Source organism: Oncorhynchus masou, chromosome 30 (assembly GCF_036934945.1).
Source record: "Oncorhynchus masou masou isolate Uvic2021 chromosome 30, UVic_Omas_1.1, whole genome shotgun sequence".
NCBI lineage: Eukaryota > Metazoa > Chordata > Actinopteri > Salmoniformes > Salmonidae > Oncorhynchus > Oncorhynchus masou.
This window is the reverse complement of record NC_088241.1, coordinates 23,009,761-23,028,806: the sequence shown is the minus strand read 5'-3', so window position 1 is coordinate 23,028,806 and position 19,046 is coordinate 23,009,761. Positions and strand designations below refer to the sequence as shown.

The following is a 19,046-nucleotide window of genomic DNA, read 5'->3' as shown; positions in this document are numbered from 1 at the left end:
GGATTAAGAACACTGGTCAGCCACTAAACTGATGGCCTTAATTAAACTGGAATGGTGGCCTGCAGCAATGTCAATTATGGATTATTGATTTGCTGTGGATTTAACACAGGCATGCAATTATCACACACACACAAAAAACAATATTTTATTTATTTATTTAACTTGGCAAGTCAGTTAAAAACAAATTCTTATTTATAATGACGGCCTACTCTGGCCAAACCGACGACGCGGGGCCAATTGTGCGCCGCCCTATGGGACTCCCAATCACAGCCGGATGTGATTCAGCCTGGATTCAAACCAGGGACTGTAGTGACACCTCTTGCACTGAGACGCAGTGCCTTAGACCGCTGCACCACTCGGGAGCCCAAATTAATCATTATGGCTGGAAGAGCCCATGCTTGATTGATCCATCGCTGCCTCGAGCGACACATTTATAATTAGCTCGGCAGAATCCGAAGGGGAAGTTAGTTGACGTTCATCAAACGAATGCATAAATTTATGACTGGGCAGACACTGACAGCAGACGAGGCAATGTTTCAGGCAACGTTCCTGTTTGCTCTCAAGGAGCCGAAGAAAATAGAGAATTTATTTGTTAATAAGTACATTTTGTTTTGGTGTTGAGTAAAGGCTATGCAAGTTTGTGCTCGGTGTGGCTGTGGCTGAGCTTGTAACTTTCCTGGACTTTCCGGCAGCTATGATGCAGACCTCCAGTACAAATCACCTGGAAGCCTGTCATAGCATTTTTTCTTTTCCTGCAGTGAAATGCAGTGTACTATCAACGAGGATAAGAATATTAGTAGCGTATCATCTTCTGAATATTAATCAATCATAAAAACACAAAACACTTAAGCCCACTGATATAAATGTAAATATTAAAACAAAAGCATAATTCCTGCGTCCTGTACATCTCCCACTGAGGTAATTAGCTAACCACCACACCACCCCAGCATGTCAGAATTTGATGTGGTTGACTGACACACCAGGAATTGTTTTTTTCCCCCCCAGAGGCACAGTAGTGATATGATGTGAGTTCTATCATTAATACTGCATGAGCCTGTGGTGGTCTCCAGAGGTTAATTGAGAGCAGGCGAGCAGCATTCATCTTAGGCCAAGACACACATGCAATTTAATATACTGAACAAAATAAATGCAACATGTAAAGTGTTGGTGCAATGTTTCATGAGCTGAACTGAAAGATCTCAGAAATGTTTCATGTGCACAAAAAGCTTATTTTCTCAAATTGTGTACGCATTAGTCTATGAGAAAGTGTTCTCACATATAACAGCCAAAACCTCCGTAACAGAGAGGGAAGACACATTCTTTAAATCGGAAAGCTCTAGCAACTGATGAAAAAAGGGGTCAAGGTTCAAGAAAGGTTGAGAGCCGAGCTGGTGCTACCTGGGCTAGTGAGTTATGGCAGCTCAGCTCGGCTTACATCAGTGAAGGCCGGTTTTCAGTGACCACGAGAGCAGAGTGAATGGTAGAAACAGGCAGAAAGAACAACATCCTGCCTTGCGGCCTAAATGCAGGTTTACACACACTTTCACAAACACACACACTTGCTCACCCATCCACACACACAGGGATGCAACAGTTACCACAGGTGCACACTCACTGTCATTGTTGAGCCTTTGCAGAATAGTCGTCCCAGCCAATTTGAGTGGGCATCATTTCAAAAGAAGCTTTCTCGCCTTGAGATGTGCCAATATTAACACAAATCATTTATGCAGGACCGCATCCAGTGAAAGTAAGGAACTAGCTTGAGCCATGATTTGGGGATTAGCATCAAGGATATTGATGGTGCAAATTTGTTTGCATGGCAATAACTCCAGCCAGGGCCAGAAAGACGAACCTAGTTTATAATATCAGGCAAAATCATTTTCCTCAGAGCAAAGGATTCAGGTTTCAGTTGAAATACACTTTATTTTTTATTTTTTATAAAACGCTCGTCTTGCTCCACTCCCCAGGGATAGAAAGTATAATGGAAAACATGACTTTGACATAAATGCTGGGGTTTGGTAAACGTTTGAACTCTGTGTTCACTTCATCTGGACTGGGGAAGCTCTGCAGTTTAAGCACAAAATAACTGAGTGTGTCGTGATTGCAGAATGCATCCTGTACAGAATGAGAAACCAAAGCAAGAAATATCCCGGGGAATAATGCAAACTTGCCAGAAGCTGTGTTTTCAGTTTTAATATTCAGGTCCAGTGGCATAGTAATCCACACAGAAATGGTCAAATACATAGAACAATAGATAACAGGCTCAATCAGATTATTTCTCAAAAGTAGTTGGGTGCCGAATCCTCGTAGTAAATATATTTCTATGTAACGCAGCCAGATTAGAGAGCTCTCTGCTTGTTTACTCGAATGTCAATCAAAGCCTCTTCCCTAACTGCTACTCCCCACTGTTTCCCCAGTGGCTCTAGCAGACAGCTGGATGTGATGCTCCACACAAACTGTAGATACAACATGCGTAGAGATCATTATTGATGGCTCCACACCAGTGGGGAGGAGAAGGACACAGGCCAGTATAATTATATCCCCTGACAATGTTGTGATTAGTAAGGCGGTGTGAGATGACCAGGGTCAGAGACCGCCAGGATCACAGGACTAAATGATCATCAGCAGCAGCACACACACACACACACACACACACACACACACACACACACACACACACACACACACACACACACACACACACACACACACACACACAAGAGACCACACCAATCGATAGCACCCACTATAGCCCTAGCAAGCTTCCACCCAGACAACCTTTCTAGGAGAGCAAGTGGATGGGGGCAAACTGTTGCCAGGGGTAAATACGCTAGACACACAGTGCCAGTCGTAACTGCTCTTTGGCTCATTCATTGGCTGGTTCTTGGGGAAAGCAGTTCAATAGCAGCCAGTGATTAAAATTAATCACACATTTATCAGAATGCAATTTGCCAATTCCATTCCCTGACGTCGGAAGTCAATGCTTTCCAACCTGACTCTCGAGGATTTTCGCACGACAACACTCGACATGAAAAACAAGATGGCTTAGAGCGCTTCAGTGAATATGCAACCAAACAGATATACACCAAACAGCTTTATCAAAATCTCCTGGGAAAGATGCGATATCACCGGTTTTCCTCGTAGCAAATACAACAACATGATGAGCAAAGAAAATCATTACAAAGACATTTGTTTTCCTTCCATTAATGAGAAAACTCACTGTCTGATCATTTGACGAAAGGCGCTGAAAGACTTTAGGTTTTCCAATCAAAATCAGCTGTAAATAAGCAGCAGCTGTAGATAAGATAAGCCTGGTATGGGGTCCATTTCAGGACACCCTCAGCCTCAAGGAGTGTTGAAGATTGACACAAAAAGGGGTGAGACTTGAGGCTGAGGGTAGCCTAAAATGACAACTAGTAAGGTCTCTCCTCTGTAAAGGGTTAAAAGAGCAGAATATTGACCAGCAGGAAATACAATGAGCCCCTAGTGTGTAAACCACTACCCTAGGAGCAGGTGAAAATAATGGGCAGCCATTAATAACTGTCTGCTGGTCCTCTTCAGCCTATCAGCCCAGCACGGTTTCTCAGCAGGGCACCCACGCTGGCCTGTCTTTACTCAGCTCTGGACAGACAGCATGGCATGCTGGGAAGAACTAGGGCTTCTAGAGCAAGGCACATGTAGAGAAGGTGACAACAGGACCTTTATCCCTATGGTTTTTCCTGAACTAAGTCTGGGCAATAGATTGAACTGACACCGAATGTCCTTAATAAATCCTCTTGAAGTTATGGGGGCGCTATTTCATTATTGGATAAAAAAACGTGCCCGTTTTAAGCGCAATATTTTGTCACAAAAAGATGCTCGACCATGCATATAATTGACAGCTTTGAAAAAACACTCTGACATTTCCAAAACTGCAAAGATATTATCTGTGAGTGCCACAGAACTGATGCTACAGGCAAAACCAAGATGAAACTTCAAACAGGAAATTAGCAAAATTTTTGAAGCACTGTTTTCCAATGTCTCCTTATATGGCTGTGAATGCGACAGGAATGAGCCCACAATTTCTGCCGTTTCCCCAAGGTGTCTGCAGCATTGTGACGTAATTGTAGGCATATCATTGGAAGATTGACCATAAGAGACCACATTTACCAGGTGTCCGCCCGGTGTCCTGCATCGAAATTGGTGCGCAAACCTCAGCTGCAAGTATTTTTCCAAGGAATTCAGAGAAGAAAGCAGGCTTCCACGAACGATATATCAATGAAGAGATATGTGAAAAACACCTTGAGGATTGATTCTAAACAACGTTTGCCATGTTTCAGTCGATATTATGGAGTTAATTTGGAAAAAAGTTTGGTGTTTTGGTGACTGAATTTTCGGTTGTTTTGGTAACCAAAAGTGATTTCTCCTACACAAAGAATCTTTGAGGAAAAACCGAACCTTTGCTATGTAACTGAGAGTCTCCTCATTGAAAACATCCGAAGTTCTTCAAAGGTAAATGATTTTATTTGAATGCTTTTCTGGTTTTTGTGAAAATGTTGCCCGCTAAATGCTACACTAAATGCTACGCTAGCTATCAATACTCTTACACAAATGCTTGATTTGCTATGGTTCAAAAGCATATTTTGAAAATCTGAGATGACAGTGTTGTTAAGAAACGGCTAAGCTTGAGAGCTAGCACATTTATTTCATTTCATTTGCGATTTTCATTAATAGTTAACGTTACGATATGCTAATGAGCTTGAGGCTATAACTGGATATAGGTTTTTTTCGTAGCCAAACGTGAACAAATCGGAGCGATTTGTCCTACACAAATAATATGTTTTGAAAAACTGAACATTTGCTATCTAACTGAGAGTCTCCTCATTGAAAACATCTGAAGTTCTTCAAAGGTAAATGATTTTATTTGAATGCTTTTCTTCTTTTTGTGAAAATGTTGCTGGCTGAATTCTAGGCTTATAGCTATGCTAGCTATCAATACTCTTACACAAATGCTTGTTTAGCTATGGTTGAAAAGCATATTTTGAAAATCTGAGATGACAGTGTTGTTAACAAAAGTCTAAGCTTGAGAGCAAATATATTTATTTCATTTCATTTGCGATTTTCATGAATAGTTAACGTTGCGTTATGCTAATGAGCTTGAGGCTATAAATATGATCCCGGATCCGGGATTGCTCGTCGCATGAAGTTAAGGCAAAAATGATATGGTGTCCATATTAGGACAGCCTCAGTCCCAAAGACCATATACACCTTTTCTTCCATTTGTTCCAGTATGCACCAATCAACAGTTTGCTGCAGAGACAACATTTCGAGAGCTTGTGACTATAAGGTTCCATCTGCAAAAAGATGTTTGAGACAATTGGCTTTAAAGTTTAGAACCCTCATTGGTTTGAATGGTGTATTCTTTTGGATTTAACAATATGAATTGGGGTATTTAGAGTACTACACTCAACAAAAAAAGAAACATACCTTTTTCAGGACGCTGACTTTCAAAGATAATTCGAAAAATCCAAATAACTTCACAGATCTTCATTGTAAAGGGTTTAAACACTGTTTCCAATGCTTGTTCAATGAACCATAAACAATTAATGAACATGCACCTCTGGAACGGTTATTAAGACACTACAGCTTACAGACGGTAGGCAATTAAGGTCACAGTTATGAAAACTTAGGACACTAAAGAGGCCTTTCTACTGACTCGGAAAAACCCCGAAAGAAAGATGCCCAGGGTCCCTGCTCATCGGCGTAAACGTGCCTTAGGCATGCTGCAAGGAGGCATGAGGACTGCAGATGTGGCCAGGGCAATAAATTGCAATGTCCGTACTGTGAGATGCCTAAGACAGCATTACAGGATGAAAGGATGGACAGCTGATTGTCCTCTCAGTGGCAGACCACGTGTAACAACATCTGCACAGGATCGTTACATCTGAACATCACACCTGCGGGACAGGTACAGGATGGCAACAACAACTACCCGAGTTACACCAGGAACGCACAATCCCTCCATCAGTGCTCTGTACGCAATAGGCTGAGAGAGGCTGGACTGAGGGCTTGTAAGCCTGTTGTAAGGCAGGTCATCATCAGACATCACTGGCAACAACATTGCCTATGGGCACAAACCCACCTTCGCTGGACCAGACACTACTGGCAAATAGTGCTCTTCACTGACGAGTCGCGGTTTTGTCTCACCAGGGGTGATGGTCGGATTCGTGTTTATCGTCAAAGGAATGAGCGTTATACCGAGGCCTGTACTTTGATTTGGAGGTGGAGAGTCCGTCATGGTCTAGGGCGGTGTGTCACAGCATCATTGGACTGAGCTTGTTGTCATTGCAGGTAATCTCAACACTGTGCGTTACAGGGAAGACATCCTCCTCCCTCATGTGGTACCCTTCCTGCAGGCTCATCCTGACCCTCCAGCATGACAATGCCACCAGCCATACTGCTCGTTCTGTGCGTGATTTCCTGCAAGACAAGAATGTCAATGTTCAGCCATGGCCAGAGAAAAGCCCGGATCTCAATCCCATTGAGCATGTCTGGGACCTATTGGATTGGAGAGTGAGGGCTAGGGCCATTCCCCCAAGAAATGTCCGGGACCTTGCAGGTGCCTTGGTGGAAGAATATGGGTCACGTTAGTCACGTCTGTGGAACCTGTTCAGTTTATGTCTCAGTTGTTGAATATTTTTATGTTCATACAAATATTTACACATGTGAAGTTTGCTGAAAATAAACGCAGTTGACAGTGAGAGGACGTTTCTTTTTTTGCTGAGTTAATTTCGGTAGAGAACATTGAACAGATCAAGGATAGAACCTTATAGTCCCAAGGTCTCGATTTGCTTAATCACCTATTTGCACAAACAAAAACTGCTAAGGTACAGACCCTCACACATTATTGATAAAAGTGGGGCATATGTGCACTCTCCAAGGTGATTCATACCTTATCCTTATTATGAATTATTAATCATCACGGCACAAAAAAAATGCTAGCAGAAAAACAAGCTGACCACGACTCCATTTTGCTGATCCCTGCCTACAGACAGAAACTAAAACAAGAAGCTCCCACGCTGAGGTCTGTCCAACGCTGGTCCGACCAAGATGATTCCACACTCCAAGACTGCTTCCATCACGTGGACTGGGATATGTTTCGCATTGCGTCAGACAACAACATTGACGAATACGCTGATTCGGGGTGCGAGTTCATTAGAACGTCCGTTGAAGATGTCGTTCCCATAGCAACGATTAAAATATTCCCAAACCAGAAACCGTGGATTGATGGCAGCATTCGCGTGAAACTGAAAGCGCGAACCACTGCTTTTAATCAGGGCAAGGTGACTGGTAACATGACCGAATACAAACAGTGCAGCTATTCCCTCCGCAAGGCTATCAAACAAGCTAAGCGTCAGTATAGAGACAAAGTAGAATCTCAATTCAACAGCTCAGACACAAGAGGTATGTGGCAGGGTCTACAGTCAATCACGGACTACAAATAGAAAACCAGCCCAGTCACGGACCAGGATGTCTTGCTCCCAGGCAGACTAAATAACTTTTTGCCCGCTTTGAGGACAATACAGTGCCACGGACTCTTCTTCACTGCAGCCGAGGTGAGTAAAACATTTAAACGTGTTAACCCTCGCAAGGCTGCAGGCCCAGACGGCATCCCCAGCCGCGTCCTCAGAGCATGCGCAGACCAGCTGGCTGGTGTGTTTACGGACATATTCAATCAATCCCTATACCAGTCTGCTGTTCCCACATGCTTCAAGAGGGCCACCATTGTTCCTGTTCCCAAGAAAGCTAAGGTAACTGAGCTAAACGACTACCGCCCCGTAGCACTCACTTCCGTCATCATGAAGTGCTTTGAGAGACTAGTCAAGGACCATATCACCTCCACCCTACCTGACACCCTAGACCCACTCCAATTTGCTTACCGCCCAAATAGGTCCACAGACGATGCAATCTCAACCACACTGCACACTGCCCTAACCCATCTGGACAAGAGGAATACCTATGTGAGAATGCTGTTCATCGACTACAGCTCTGCATTTAACACCATAGTACCCTCCAAGCTCGTCATCAAGCTCGAGACCCTGGGTCTCAACTCCGCCCTGTGCAACTGGGTACTGGACGTCCTGACGGACCGCCCCCAAGTGGTAAGGGTAGGCAACAACATCTCCACCCCGCTGATCCTCAACACTGGGGCCCCACAAGGGTGCGTTCTGAGCCCTCTCATGTACTCCCTGTTCACCCACGACTGCGTGGCCATTCACGCCTCCAACTCAATCATCAAGTTTGCGGACGACACAACAGTGGTAGGCTTGATTACCAACAACGACGAGATGGCCTACAGGGAGGAGGTGAGGGCCCTCGGAGTGTGGTGTCAGGAAAATAACCTCACACTCAACATCAACAAAACTAAGGAGATGATTGTGGACTTCAGGAAACAGCAGAGGGAACACCCCCTTTTCCACATCGATGGAACAGTAGTGGAGAGGGTAGTAAGTTTTAAGTTCCTCGGCATACACATCACAGACAAACTGAATTGGTCCACTCACACAGCATCGTGAAGAAGGCGCAACAGCGCCTCTTCAACCTCAGGAGGCTGAAGAAATTTGGCTTGTCACCAAAAGCACTCACAAACTTCTACAGATGCACAATCGAGAGCATCCTGGCAGGCTGAATCACCGCCTGGTACGGCAACTGCTCCGCCCACAACCGTAAGGCTCTCCAGAGGGTAGTGAGGTCTGCACAACACATCACCGGGGGCAAACTACCTGCCCTCCAGGACACCTACACCACCCGATGTTACAGGAAGGCCATAAAGATCATCAAGGACAACAACCACCCGAGCCACTGCCTGTTCACCCCGCTATCATCCAGAAGGCGAGGTCAGTACAGGTGCATCAAAGCTGGGACCGACAGACTGAAAAACAGCTTCTATCTCAAAGCCATCAGACTGTTAAACAGCAACCACTAACATTGAGTGGCTGCTGCCAACACACTGACTCAACTCCAGCCACTTTAATAATGGGAATTGATGGGAAATGATGTAAAATATATCACTAGCCACTTCAAACAATGCTACCTAATATAATGTTTACAATGTACTCGATACCATCTACTGTATCTTGCCTATGCTGCTCTGTACCATCACTCATTCATATATCTTTATGTACATATTCTTTATCCCCTTACACTTGTGTATAAGACAGTAGTTTTGGAATTGTTAGTTAGATTACTTGTTGGTTATTACTGCATTGTCGGAACTAGAAGCACAAACTAGAAGCACACTCGCATTAACATCTGCTAACCATGTGGCAAATAAAATTTGATTTGATTTGAACGTTTGTATTGAGCGAGCCTGTAAGGTCATGTACTATCTGGAGAGGATTGAGAGCTTGGTGGTCATTAATATAGACCAGGTCTGTTGTGTTAGAATAGACACACAACAGTAGCTCTGAACAAACCCTGTGTACCCCTGTAGCAGGGTTTTAACACACAGCTTAGCAGCAAACCTGTCTTTTTTTACTGTATCTAATATAGAATGTTGCTATATATAGTAATCCATACTTTTTATCCAATTTTGGATAATGTATCCGAATGTATTCATTCCTAATGCTTTACTCACAATACTCACATACATTTCCATTACATGAAAAGAGATTAGGACAAGCGTATCAAGTCTATTTCGGCTAAAGAAAGCTTTTATTTTTGATTGGAGAAGCAGTGCATCACCTTGGAAATGTATCAACGGCATTGAACGTCATTTGTAGAAACCCAATTGGTGCTTCCAGTGTGGATTGGATCACTGAGCTGTTGCGTAACAAACACGCTATCGAAAACATGGCATCGGCAGCTGGGCAGGGACCAACGTGGACATTCGGCCAACCAGAAGAGGTAGAGAGAGAAAAGCCCGGGCTTCGACTGGCAAGGCGCAACGCTTTGTAGCTTTTTCCGGATGCCTAATTATGGCAGATCTCCCGCTTAGCCAACACAGTGAGGGTCCTCGTCACAATGATATTTAATCGATACCTCCCTGGTTATGCGAGACCCTTCAAAGTGCCTGGTATTAAATTATAAATCCCTCTGCATCGCAAAGAGTGAAAGAGGGCACACACTTTTGACAGGCATTCAGGACACACCTACAGAGAGTTAGCATGTATGGAACGGTGGAGATGGAGGGAGGGCTAAATCACTAAATCAATGAGCAGGATCCTACTTCTTTGGCAGAGGGCAAGACTGTAGGAAAGGAAGGAAAACGTACAGTATGGTACACTGAGGGGGAGAGAGAGAGAGAGAGAGAGAGAGAGAGAGAGAGAGAGAGAGAGAGAGAGAGGGAAGATGGAAGGCGGGAGTGAGGGACGACGCATAGACTGAAAAACTGAAGTAACGGCCATCCAGAAGTCAGTGAGGGGAGAGGAGTTTTTTTAGAGAACAGAAGGTACTGTACACCCGTGTAAACACCCTTGCTATTGCAAACTTAACGGCACTGCATAGGGAAGAGAATAAGGGTGCAGTGGGTTAACCACTTCAACCATGCAGGCGAAGATAGCTCCCACCTCACCTCCATGCAGTTACATTTGTGTATTGCTTCAAGAGGGGTTTTGCCTTCACTATTAAGCCCAATATCTTGAGGTGAACATTATAGTGAAACGTAAACACAACCTGCACTGCTCTCCTGTCTACTCCACACCTTCCTCAAAGCATTCTGCCCAGCAACATGGTAGACTTGTCTGATATGAAAAGCAATGGTCTGTGAATGGCCAAGGTCTGAGAGCTTGAGCCCATTCAGTCCCAAGTGCAAGTGCAGTCGGCTGGAGCATGTTGCCGGAGGAGACATCAAGGTTGTCAGTTACATTTCCACTTCACATATGTTGCAATAATACCTGCTATGTGATAATAAGTCATTGAATGAGATACATGTACGTGAGATGAACACATTGTAGTAGCAGTAGAAGTAACAAGTGGGTTCTCATGGGATGAATAAAGGAAGGAATAAGTGGGTTTTCATGGGATGAATAAAGGAAGTAACAAGTGGGTTCTCAGGGGATGAATAAAGGAAGGAATAAGTGGGTTCTCAGGGGATGAATAAAGGAAGTAACAAGTGGGTTCTCAGGGGATGAATAAAGGAAGGAATAAGTGGGTTCTCAGGGGATGAATAAAGGAAGGAATAAGTGGGTTCTCAGGGGATGAATAAAGGAAGTAACAAGTGGGTTCTCAGGGGATGAATAAAGGAAGGAATAAGTGGGTTCTCAGGGGATGAATAAAGGAAGGAATAAGTGGGTTCTCAGGGGATGAATAAAGGAAGTAACAAGTGGGTTCTCAGGGGATGAATAAAGGAAGTAACAAGTGGGTTCTCAGGGGATGAATAAAGGAAGGAATAAGTGGGTTCTCAGGGGATGAATAAAGGAAGGAATAAGTGGGTTCTCAGGGGATGAATAAAGGAAGGAATAAGTGGGTTCTCAGGGGATGAATAAAGGAAGGAATAAGTGGGTTCTCAGGGGATGAATAAAGGAAGTAACAAGTGGGTTCTCAGGGGATGAATAAAGGAAGTAACAAGTGGGTTCTCAGGGGATGAATAAAGGAAGTAACAAGTGGGTTCTCAGGGGATGAATAAAGGAAGGAATAAGTGCTAGCCTGTTCAGCGTCAGTCAGGCAATCATCTACCCGACGGCTTAATCCTCCATCTCCCACAAAGCTGTCAATCAAACCATCATCCCGCTCTTCCTCCCAGTTAGAGCGGTACAGTTCCCATCCCATCTGGACACCCACTGCTCCCAGCGGTAATGCCGCATTATTTAAAATGTTGAAGAAAAACGGAGATGAGAAAAATCTCCAGACGTATCAACCGCCACTCTGACGTGTTTCAATGTCCTACGTCGGGCTTCTTGCCATACATCCTCATTTGGAGGGAAAATGCGAGAAAGGGGGAAAAAACTGTGCACATGCATTATCGGAAGCTTGAAATAGATAAACAAAAGCGTGTGGAATGTGGCGATTCATTGTGTTTCTTCACACACACACACACACACAGACAGCAATCCCTCACAGCTCATTGTGCAAGGCAACCATTTAGAAGTCACTTTCTTTAATCACACTCAAGTGCTGAACAGACAGTATTCAAACCCTGACAAGGCCGTGCACAATGAGAGGGACTCTGATCTCTGAAGACTCCAATGCCAAGCTACCCTGGCTCCAGCAGTATCCGTCTCTCTCTGTCTGTCTGTGTATCTTTCTTTTTTTTATTATCATGTTGATTCTCTGTTTGGTTCTCTATTTCTACCATGGTTTTCTCTCTCTCACGTGATTCACTCTAACACTCACTCACTGACTCACTGACTCACTCACTCACTCACTCACTCACTCACTCACTATCTGTTCCTCCCTCTCACTGGTTCTCTCTCGCTAATAACTTACTTTGAAGGAACAAGAGCTGGAAAATCCCTTCCTCCAAACCCCTACAACACGTTGTGAGTGACAAGGAAATTGCATTCAAGATTATGTATATAAACATTATACTTCTACTAAGGGAGCGATTGTATTAAAACGGAACGAGGAGTAAGCCAGGGGCCTCCTCTGAGTTCCAGCACAGATGGCGTGTTAACCTCGATCTCCACGGGGCCCTCAGGAGCCGAACTGTCCCACTGGGCCTAAAGAGTACCATTAAGATTGTTAGACTGAGCACACACACACACACTCACTCGCTCACACATACTGAACACACACACAGGGCAATACCCCCTCCAGTGATTCGATTGATCAGACACAGAGAGAGACAGACAGACAGACAGACAGACAGACAGACAGACAGACAGGCGGACAGACGGACAGACGGACAGACAGACACAGAGAGAGAGAGTGAGAGAGAGCACAGCTACCAGTGGAGGCTCCTCAAAGGAGGAAGGGGAGGACCATCCTCCTCAGTGAATTTTATAAAAATAAAAATGTTAAAACATTAAAAAAGTTATCATTTTTAGATAAAAGTATACCAAATGTATTCACTTCACATAATAATTGATTAAAACACACTGTTTTGCAAAGGTCTACAATAGCCTCAAAAGCTAGCCTGAGGACAGCAAGCTTCCATTCTCCTCTTGGTACTTGACTTCAATACAAAACCTAGCAGGCTCTTGGTTCTCACCCCCTTCCATAGACTTACAGTTATTAAGACAACTTCCTGGGGATGTCCTCCAACCTATCAGAGCTCTTGCAGCATGAACTGACATGTTGTCTACCCAATCAAAGGATCAGAGAATGAATCTAGTACTGAAAGCATAAGCTGTATCTAGCTAGCATGCAGTGCATAAAATGTGGTGAGTAGTTGACTCAAAGAGAGAGAAAGACAATTGTTGAACAGTTTTCAACAAATTAATTTCTACAAAAATGAAGGAGAAGCAAGCGAGAGAGAGATGTTTTTCACATTCAGTTTTACTTACTTAGCTAGCAAATGCAGCTGGCTAGTTTAGCCTACTGAAACACCCTGCTCAAACAGAGGGATGCTATGTTAGCTAGCTGGCTATGATTATCCAACACAACACTGGAACTCTTCCAAGTCAAGGTAAGCTTTTGTTTTTCTTAATTTATTACTACCTGTGCCTGCCAGTGTAACTGCTGACTGACTGTACACTGTAACGTTACTGCATGATTGTAGCGGATTTACTAACACATTAGTTCTATTAGCTATGTTGACTAGGACGTTACTTTCGCTAATATGGGGACAACGATGTAGGCTGTGTATAGCGGTTATGACATGGTTTGGCTTGGAAAGCATTTTTCACCTGGTCACATAGAGCTGATGTGTTGTGCATTGAAGTCCACAAATGAATGGAAAAGGTGAGAGGAGGAGAGTGCATAGAGGAGAGAAGGAATACTATGAAAGTGAACTGTGTCAACGTGTGATCACTTGTGTATTCATTCCGCCGATTCTGTTGAAAAACGGTTCTTAAACAGAAGCAAACGAAACAGGGATAAAAATGCCTACATTTGTTCATAGAAACTCTTGTTTGCAACTGTCTGTCACCTCAAATTGTTATCTCGACCTATGTGCACCTACGTTGTAAACTGTCATTCAATATGCTAGGTTGTAGCAACCTCATGATGGGAAAAGGGAAAATTTGAGTGTTTCTTTAAATGTATTTTATTTCACCTTTATCTAACCAGGAAAAGTTCTCATTTACAACTGCGATCTGGCCAAGATAAAGCAAAGCAGTGCGACAAAAACAACAACACAGAGTTACACATAAACAAACGTACAGTCAATAACACAATAGAAACATCTATGTACAGTGTTGACAAATGTAGAAGAGTAAGAGTAAGGCAATAAATAGGCCATAGAGGCAAAATAATTACAATTTGTATTAACACTGGAGTGATAAATGTGCAGATGATGTGCAAGAGATACTGGGGTGCAAAAGAGCAAGAGGATAAATAACAATATGGGATGAGGTAGTTGGGTGTGCTATTTACAGATTGGCTGTGTACAGGTACAGTGATCGGTAAGCTGCTCTGACAGCTGATGCTTAAAGTTAGAGGGAGAGATAAGACTCCAGCTTCAGTGATTTTTGCAATTCATTTCAGTCTTTGGCAGTAGAGAACTGGAAGGAAAGGCGGCCAAAGGAAGTGTTGGCTTGGGGATGACCAGTGAAATATACCTGCTGGAGCCCATGCTATGGGTGGGTGTTGTTATGGTGACCAGTGAGCTGAGATATGGTGGGGGTTTACCTGGCAAAGACTTATAGATGACCTGGAGCCAGTGGGTTTGACGACAAATATGTAGCGAGGGCCAGCCAACGAGACAATACAGGTCGCAGTGGTGAGTAGTATATGGGGCTTTGGTGATAAAACGGATGGCACTGTGATGATAGACTACATCCAGTTTGCTGAGAAGAGTGTTGGGGGATATTTTGTAAATGACATTGCCGAAGTCCAGGATTGGTAGGATAGTAGGTTTTACGAGGGTATGTTTGCCAGCATGAGTGAAGGAGGCTTTGTTGCGAAATAGGAAGCCAATTCTAGATTTAATTTTGGATTGGAGATGCTTAATGTGAGTCTGGAAGGAGAGTTTACAGTCTAGCCAAACACCTAGGTATTTGTAGTTGTCCACGTATTCTAAGTCAGAACCGTCCAGAGTAGTGATGCTAGTCGGGCAGGCGGGTGTGGGTAACAATCGGTTGAAGAGCATGCATTTAGTTTTATTCGCATTTAAAAGTATCATGTAGTAGACTAAACCTATCGATGTTACATTGAACTGGGTGATTGGAATGTGAATGACAGTCATCCAACATTCTGTAATAAAAATAAGGCCATGCTCATGAAGAAAATACTCGTCCTCCCTTATCTCATCATAAACGGCACTGACCGCTACTGACAGCTCCATATAGTGAGAGCAGAAGGGACACAGTACTACTGCGGTCTCTTGCTGCTAGCAATGTGTGTGTGTGTGTGTGTATTGTTTATGTGTCTGTTTCTCCAAGAAATGCATTGAAGCATGTGTACCACACTAGTGCTGATACATGTAAGCACACTCATACAGTATATACAAATACACACACACACACACACACACACACACACACACACACACACACACACACACACACACACACACACACACACACACACACACACACACACACACACACACACACACACACTACAGTGAGTCCCTGTAGAGCCACACACACACTACAGTGAGTCCCTGTATAGCCACACAGAAGCCTTCCCAACACATTTCATCTCAATAAACACTGAAGCAGAATAACTCTGAATAACCTTTTGTTCAAATACAGTACTAGGTATGCAGTTATAATACTAGCCTATATGCAGTAGGGGTGAGTACGTAGGTGTTTATGCAAATCCCTTCCCTCCCATGTGTCTGTGTCTCTATGGCTGGGTTTACACAGGCAGCCCAATTCTGTTTTTGTTTTTTTACTAATTGCTCTTTCGACTAATCCGATCAGCTCTGAAAAAGACCTGATGTGATTGGTCAAAATAGTGGGGAAAAAGATCAGAATTGGGATGCCTTTGTAAATGCAGCCAATGTGCATTTGTGCATGTTTTTTTGCACGCCATCCAGAGCCAACAAAAAATACTTCTCCTTTAAACAGTCCACAACCAAATACTATTATACTGTTCAGTGCTGACCACAAAACCTCAGAAAAAAAGGATAATTTCACACCACATACAGTAAGAAGGGGGCTCCATAAATATTCATATAGCATGCCTCCAAGTGCTTGTTGCTCTCCGCCTTCCCTCCAGACATGCTGTGTAATGCAATTGTTATGTTTGGGCCACGAGCTGGGAAGCGTCTCTTTAATCTGAGAAGGGCAGGGTGGATCATTGGTAATAAATCACCCTTCCACCCTGGCGTGGCAGCTCCAGACACCGAGGCCTTAACGAGGTGCTGTGTCATCACCTGGAGGGGGAGGAAGTGGGGGAGGAAGAGAGGATCTCTGGCAGAGAAAGCACCACATCAGCGCCACACATCTTCACACCCTACCTCCCCCCTCACCAATTAAAACTGGCTCCTATATCGGTGAGGAGCCATTTCTACCCAGTAAAAAACACATAGGGAGCGGCTCGAGTAGCCGAGCAGGACCCTAAAGGCCACCGGAGGGGTCTAATTCAGCTGCCCGACTCAGCACAATCCTGCGGTCGATTATCACAAGCCAAAAATAAAGGAGGCACCTCGACAAAGGAGAGCAGGATATACAGAGAGGTGTGCTGTAGCTAGATCATTCACGTATAGGAATAATGGCTGTCTGCTGGCTCTACTTGGCTTGACCACTGAACGACTGAACACAGCACTAATGGCAATTAGAGGGAGCGATTTGTTTGAGTCATAGAGGTACAGTGGGGCAAAAACGTATTTAGTCAGCCACCAATTGTGCAAGTTATCCCACTTAAAAAGATGAGAGAGGCCTGTAATTTTCATCATAGGTACACTAACTATGACAGACAAAATGAGAAAAAAAATCCGGAAAATCACGTTGTAGGATTTTAAATGAATTTATTTGCAAATTATGGTGGAAAATAAGTATTTTGTCACCTACAAACAAGCAAGATTTCTGGCTCTCACAGACCTGTAACTTCTTCTTTAAGAGGCTCCTCTGTCCTACACTCGTTACCTGTATTAATGGCACCTGTTTGAACTTGTTATCAGTATAAAAGACACCTGTCAACAACCTCAAACAGTCACACTCCAAACTCCACTATGGCCAAGACCAAAGAGCTGTCAAAGGACACCAGAAACAAAATTGTAGACCTGCACCAGGCTGGGAAGACTGAATCTGCAATAGGTAAGCAGCTTGGTTTGAAGAAATCAACTGTGAGAGCAATTATTAGGAAATGGAAGACATACAAGACCACTGATAATCTCCCTCGATCTGGGGCTCCACACAAGATCTCACCCCGTGGGGTCAAAATGATCACAAGAACGGTGAGCAAAAATCCCAGAACCACAATGGGGGACCTAGTGAATGACCTGCAGAGAGCTGGGACCAAAGAAACAAAGTCTACCATCAGTAACACACTACGCCGCCAGGGACTCAAATCCTGCAGTGCCAGACGTGTCCCCCTGCTTAAGCCAGTACATGTCCAGGCCCGTCTGAAGTTTGCTAGAGAGCATTTGGATGATCCAGAAGAAGATTGGGAGAATGTCATATGGTCAGATGAAACCAAAATAGAACATTTTGGTAAAAACTCAACTCGTCGTGTTTGGATGACAAAGAATGCTGAGTTGCATCCAAAGAACCCCATACCTACTGTGAAGCATGGGCGTGGAAACATCATGCTTTGGGGTTGTTTTTCTGCAAAGGGACCAGGATGACTGATCCGTGTAAAGGAAAGAATGAATGGGGCCATGTGTCGTGAGATTTTGAGTGAAAACCTCCTTCCATCAGCAAGGGCATTGAAGATGAAACGTAGCTGGGTCTTTCAGCATGACAATGATCCCAAACACACCGCCCGGGCAACAAAGGAGTGGCTTCGTAAGAAGAATTTCAAGGTTCTGGAGTGGCCTAGCCAGTCTCCAGATCTCAACCCCATAGAAACATTTTGGAGGGAGTTGAAAGTCCTTGTTGCCCAGCAACAGCCCCAAAACATCACTGATCTAGAGGAGATCTGTATGGAGGAATGGGCCAAAATACCAGCAACAGTGTGTGAAAACCTTGAAGACTTACAGAAAACATTTGACCTCTGTCATTGCCAACAAAGGGTATATAACAAAGTATTGAGATAAACTTTTGTTATTGACCAAATACTCATTTTCCACCATAATTTGCAAATAAATTCATTAAAAATCCTACAATGTGATTTTCTGGATTTTTTTCTCATTTTGTCTGTCATAGTTGAAGTGTACCTATGATGAAAATTACAGGCCTCTCTCATCTTTGTAAGTGGGAGAACTTGCGCAATTGGTGGCTGACTAAATACTTTTTTTGCCCCACTGTATATATATATATATATTCAATGGAATAAAAACAGAGTGTCACGGAATGTTTGTTTGGGTAAATGTTTTGAAATTCGAATGATTCAGATGGCTCAGCATCTGACAAAAGGGACGCTGGGAAATGCACAACGTGCTTGGAAATCATTTGCCTTGTCAAATGATGTCAATAGAGAACATGTATTCAATACAGAATGTTGAACAGCCTGTCTCCTTTGGCGGTAATGCTATGTTTATAGTACCATAATTGTATAATCAGAACATAATTAGATTTCTTTAGCCATGGAAACATTTTGACATCCTTTACAAACTAATTTAAAGTACATGGTCCTTGGTTATCGCTGTCCAATTCCGTCTAACTAGAACACTTACTTTGAAATATTATCATTCATCTCACTAATGAAAAACAGGGTGTATCATTCCTGCAAAACATTTTTTGTACGTTTTTAAAAATATGAAATCACTGTGAAACACCATTAAACCAGTCCATCCACTGAGTATTTGGTCTATCTCTCTTAATCTCCCTTTTTCTCTCTTTCTCTCTCTCTCAAACACACACACACAAGCATAAACACGACCTATCGTAGAGAATCCATTAGTTTAGATCAAATTA

The 19,046-nt window shown here is 43.5% G+C and overlaps 1 protein-coding gene across 2 annotated transcripts in view; it reads right to left on the bottom strand.

Moving 5' to 3' along the window:
* Nucleotides 1-19,046, bottom strand: part of LOC135522378 (mannosyl-oligosaccharide 1,2-alpha-mannosidase IA-like) — a 221,143-nt gene that overhangs the window by 112,836 nt on the left and 89,261 nt on the right. The gene's annotated exons all lie outside the window — the stretch shown is intronic.